The sequence below is a fragment of the Peromyscus leucopus genome, chromosome 1 (genome assembly GCF_004664715.2).
Source record: "Peromyscus leucopus breed LL Stock chromosome 1, UCI_PerLeu_2.1, whole genome shotgun sequence".
Lineage (NCBI taxonomy): Eukaryota > Metazoa > Chordata > Mammalia > Rodentia > Cricetidae > Peromyscus > Peromyscus leucopus.
The window spans coordinates 163,272,565-163,278,160 of NC_051063.1; positions in this window are offsets into that span (position 1 = coordinate 163,272,565).

Sequence of the window (5,596 nt, forward strand, 5' to 3'; positions counted from 1 at the left end):
CCCGTCTAGTTCTTCCATTCTCTTCTCTTCTCCGTCCTCCACACTCCACCTAAGTCTCTCAGGAATCCAGTTATAAACCCAAGCAATAGCAAGCCCCTGGTCAAGCAAGGTCACCAGGCTTGAATTCTACAGGGTCATAAAGGCAGGTAAGAATTTACCTCAGGCAGTAACCACCAGGCTTTTTTTGTTTTACAATCCAAAATGGGAGTGGTAAAAGAGGAGGTCACCTGAGTGCTAGTGACCCATTAGTAAGGCTGTAAGAAAGGAGAGTTCAAGCTAAACTGTGTAAAGCTATTATTTAACATCCACCTGACCTAGGTGGTGTCTCCTTTTAGAACTTATCTTAAATCAGGTGACTAGCATGTGGACTGATATCACTGTTAGTCCTTGAAAGTGGCTAAGGGAAATATCTGATTCCAGAGAAAGCCTTTCCCTGAGGCTGTTCTCCAAATACCTGGAATGTGTATGTCCAGAGAGTGACCAGTCCACACTGTTAGCCCTTCTTAGGGAAAAACCAATTGGGAAAACTATGAAGGCACACATGATTTTCATAACAAAATACAGCTGATATAGAACAAGCCAAATAAAACAAAAAACTCCTTGGAATTCCCTGATTCCTCCAGGTAGTGACTTTGCCATAACCAGCTGAGTTCTTAGGATATATTCCTGCGGCCCTCAGCAACCCTGTATTCTTATACTAAGGTTAACATTTACTTGAAGGCTTTTAGCACCTGTGGTCCCTGGGGTTTGAGTCTCAGCTCAGTGTCTATATGAAAGGAGGTACTGGATCTAGGGTCAATGTGTTTCCAGTTGACACCACCAGGCATCTTCATATCCCTCAGAAGCACCATTCCTATCTTACCTAATTCATCTGGCTATGATGTGATCCATTTCCCCTTCTGAGACCAGGGTGAGGTCCACAGAAAACCCACTGTGCCCACCCCATACCATTAAGGTGGCAGAAAGGACCCAGATAGGGTTGTTTAGATCTTGAGGAAAATCCTGAAAGCCTGTTATCTAATATTTACCAGTTACTCCCCTAGTTGGTGCTGGTTTACAGCCTAACTGTCAGAACTGCACATGCCTGGAATCTGTATCACATTGACCATCGTGGTTGCTTAGGAGTATTTTATGAGATTTTGCAGAACCAGTAGCCCCTTATGAACAATGCAGGGATTGGATAATTGATCTAGGTGGATGATCTTGGGATCAGAGAAGTTGAGAAGGGCCAAGTAGGTAGAAGAGAAGGCATAAGTAGTCTAGTGAGCACCATGGATATTAGGTCCACTTTGTGAGTACTCAATGCACTTTCCCTCTAGGGAATCCAGAGAACAGGGCTGCTTGTGTACCTGTAACTGCCCTGTTCTGTTGGTGGGTTATGTGCCAAAGCATAGCCCTGTAGCTGAGGAAATACCTATGTGAACAAATGGGGCTTTTATGATCAAGAGGGGACTTTACCAAATCTGAGTTACTCCTGAGACACTTCTTTGCCTGTGTGGCCAGGCATGACTTCTTTTTTTCTTTATAGTTATGGGTTCCCATGTGAGTTTGCTGAGTGGCTTCCTCCAGCTAACAGCAACATTCCAAAAGAGGGCTCTTTTTATTCCCAAGAAAACCTCACTAGACACTCACTTTAGACTTAGAGAGAAGAGGCACAGACAGAAGACAAGGTAATCAGAACATAACAAATCTAACCACAGCTCAGTGATTAAGAGGACAGTAACCTAGGGACAATGTTATGTACAAAACGGCAGCCTAGGTGCTGGAGAGACGGCTCAGATGTCAAGAGTTCTTGCTGAGTAATCATGAGGGCCAGAGTAAAGATCAGTGTCAATGCACCAGTCTGTAACTGCAGTAGGAGTGTGGGGAGGCATAGGAGAATCAGTGGAGATGGCTGGATTCCAGTCTGGTGAAGAAAAAGGAAGCCCCAGGTTCAGGGAGAGAGAGTGCTTCAAATGAACAGCTAGAGAGTAATAGAGTACCCACTGTTCTTTGCATGAATCTTTAGTGCACCCATATGTAGCCCCATGCACAAATAAACCCTTTTAATAAACAAGTAGTAGCCCTTTTAACCAACTCACCAATTTCACACTCATATACAGGACCCACCTTGTAGGTGGAAGTGATTTCCTGCCTTATCTCCAGCCTTTACTATGTACACCATCATTGCCTGAATACTTTGCAATCTCTGTCCTTTTGTCTTTGTAACATTTAAAGAACTTGGCTTGGCTTTTAAATAGCTCCTCTGTGGTCCCAAATACAGTTTTCAGTTTCCTTAAGGCTTGGTTGGTGAATTCCAGGATTGTGGGAGCATGCTTTAGTATCACTATCAGTCTTTGCACAGCCAAATACTGCCTTGAAACACACATTCATACTTTATGCTGGTTGTTCCCGAAGTGACGTATATGTATTCATTGTACCAGATTATATTCTGTTTTCAGTCTTTTTTTTTTTTTTTCCAAGACAGGGTTTCTCTGTGTACTTTGGAGTCTCTCCTGGAACTCACTCTGTAGCCCAGGCTGGCCTCAAACTCATAGAGATCTGCCTGCCTCTGCCTCCCAAGTGCTGGGATTAAAGGCATGTGCCACCACCAACTGGCCTGTTTTCAGTCTTTTATGCTCACCCCAAAACAATAAAAATAAATCTCTAGTTTTCTCTAAGTTATGTAACAATGACAATTTTGCTGATTCCAATCACCATTTTTCAAGTCTCATTATTTAATCTGCCAGTAGTCTGTTATCATTGATTGTGCTATCACCTCAATTTCACTTCTGGACTTGCAGTCTTTTGGCTTCCTTATTTCTTTTTCTTTTTTCTTTTTTTTGGTTTTTCGAGACAGGGTTTCTCTGTGTAGCTTTGCGCCTTTCCTGGAACTCACTTGGTAGCCCAGGCTGGCCTCGAACTCACAGAGATCTGCCTGGCTCTGCCTCCCGAGTGCTGGGATTAAAGGCGTGCGCTACCACTGCCCGGCTGGCTTCCTTGTTTCTTTGATTCCCCCATTTTAGTTCCTTTGCTGTCCTTTCTTGATCTCAATGTTGGATAATACATAGTTCCTTGTTCTTTACTTCAAGTCCCTAATGATCCAATTCTACTTCAGGGTTTGAAATATGCATAACTAATAACTACAAAATTAATATTCAGTCTGGGGTAATCAAAGATACTATACTTCCAACTGCATAGTCAGTATTTTCATTTAGTATCTAAAAGCCATCTCAATATTAACAGCCTCTTGGAGCTGCAGAGAATGCTTAGTGGCTAAGTACCCAAGTTCAGTTCCCAGTACACACATCAGATGGCTCACAACCACCTGTACAGCTCCAGTGGATCTAACATCCTCTCTAGCTTCTTTAGGAATACTTGCACACATGGCAGATACAAACACACAGGCATATGAATAATATTTTTTAACAATTTAAATAATCAACATGTTAGAACTCTATGTTAGAACTACAGATTATCCCATCTTTTCATTTGTTTTGTTTTTCAAGACAGGGTTTCTCTGTGTAACAGCTCTGGCTGTACTGGTATTCACTTTGTAGACCAGGTTGGTCTCAAACTCAGAGATATACCTCTCTCTGCCTCCCGAGTGCAGGGATTAAAGGTATGCACCACCACCTGGCTAGCTTCCTCCATCATATTTGATGGGATACCACCTTTCTAATTGCTGATAACCAAAACCTGAGTTAAATTCACCTAGAACATTTCTTTGTCACACCTAATCCCTGACCATTAAGCAAAACTTGCTTTGTATTTACTTAACATAGAAGAAAACAACTTCTCACTATACCAGTAGTAACAATCACAGTCTAGGCCAGTGGTTCTCAACCTGTAGGTTGTGATCCACACAGGGGTCACATATCAGATATCCTGCATATCAAATATTTACATTATGATTAATAACAGCAAAATTATAGTTATGAAGTAGCAATGAAATAATTTTATGGTTAGGGGTCACCATAAAACCAGGAACTGTATTAAAGAGTCACAGCATTAGCAAGATTGAGAACTACTGCTTTAGGCCACTGGCATATTTTATAAAAGAAGGCTACATACCATATCATACCTTTTGCTCAAAACCCTCCAATGGCTGCCAATTTCATTCAGAATAAAGTTTAAAAATGCCTACAAGGTTTTGTAAGACACAGCTCTCAGTTACCTCTGTGACCTTCTGTCCTATCATCCCCTTGCATAGAGTTCTAAGACCCTCTGGTGTTCCTCAAATACACCAATGTCCTGTTATGTGAATATGAGACATATTTGATAAAATTCAGCATTTGAGAGTTTAGATGAGAAAAGAGAAATGTTAATATAATCTACAAAGGAAAACCGTCCTGGAGTGCTCTTTTCATTAACTTTAGACTTTCAAATCTTGGCCCAGATCCTTCTTAATGGACTCCATCTCTTTTTTAATGATCTTTTTCACTCTATTACCATTTTTTTTTGGAGTCAGAGTCTCTTTATATATTGTAGAATTACCCAGAATTTACTATTTAGTCCTGTATGACCCAGAACCTTAAATCCTCCTGCCTCAGCTCCGTAGCTTCACTAGCAACTGCTGAGATTACAGGTATGCTGCAATGCCTGATACAATTATATTTAACATATTCTATATTTATTTTGCCATCTTCTGCTAAGATTGCTTATAGATATACCCCAACAACAAGAATAATGGTTGGATTCTAACAAGTACTCGAATGAGACTACATTTAGAAAAAGCTTGGATGAGGAAAAGATATAAAAATTCAAGGTTTTTGCATACCTACTTACCTTTGTAGGTATGAGCTGTTGTCTCAGATTTTGTCCAAGTTCTTCCTTTAAGTCAGTTCATAGGTTTCAGTTAAGAAGACTGAACATTTGTAGTCAGAAATAGCATCTCTGTCTCTGTCTCTGAGATAGGATCTCACTATGTAGCCCTGGCTGTCCTAGAACTCACTATGTAGACCAGGCTGGCCTCAAACTCACAGAGATTCACCTGCTTCTGCCTCCTGAGTACTGGGGTTAAAAGCATGTGCTACTATTTGTGCCTCCTAATGAAAGCAATATAATATCATTACTGGCCTGGCTACATCTACTCTGAATTAATGTCTCTTAGAAGACATTTTAAACAGCAAGAAAGACTGAACATGCATGTTCTGTATCATTCCTGTCATTTCTTCTAACATTGCAGCCTGGATTGGTACCTGGTCTGCCTTACAAGACAGTAGGATGCAGGCTGATCAAATGTCCTGCCCTCCCCCAATAAGAATATTCAGTTTTGTAGCTCACTCTGAGTATACCCTCACTTTCCATGGCCTTATATTAATATTGAGATTCCATTTATTCACAGCAGACTATTTCCAAGTAAAATATTATTTTATGCCCTTAAGAGAAGTTTTATTGCCAGGCATGGTAGCACACACTTTAACCCCAGTACTTGGGAGACAGAAGCAGGTGGGTCTCTGTGAGTTTGAGGTCAGTCTGGTTTACAGAGTACAGGATAGCCAGGACTACACAGAGAAACCATCTCAAAAAACCGAGAGAGAGAGAGAGAGAGAGAGAGAGAGAGAGAGAGAGAGAGAGAGAGAAGTTTTATTGTTCCGAGAACTAGAAGAGCATC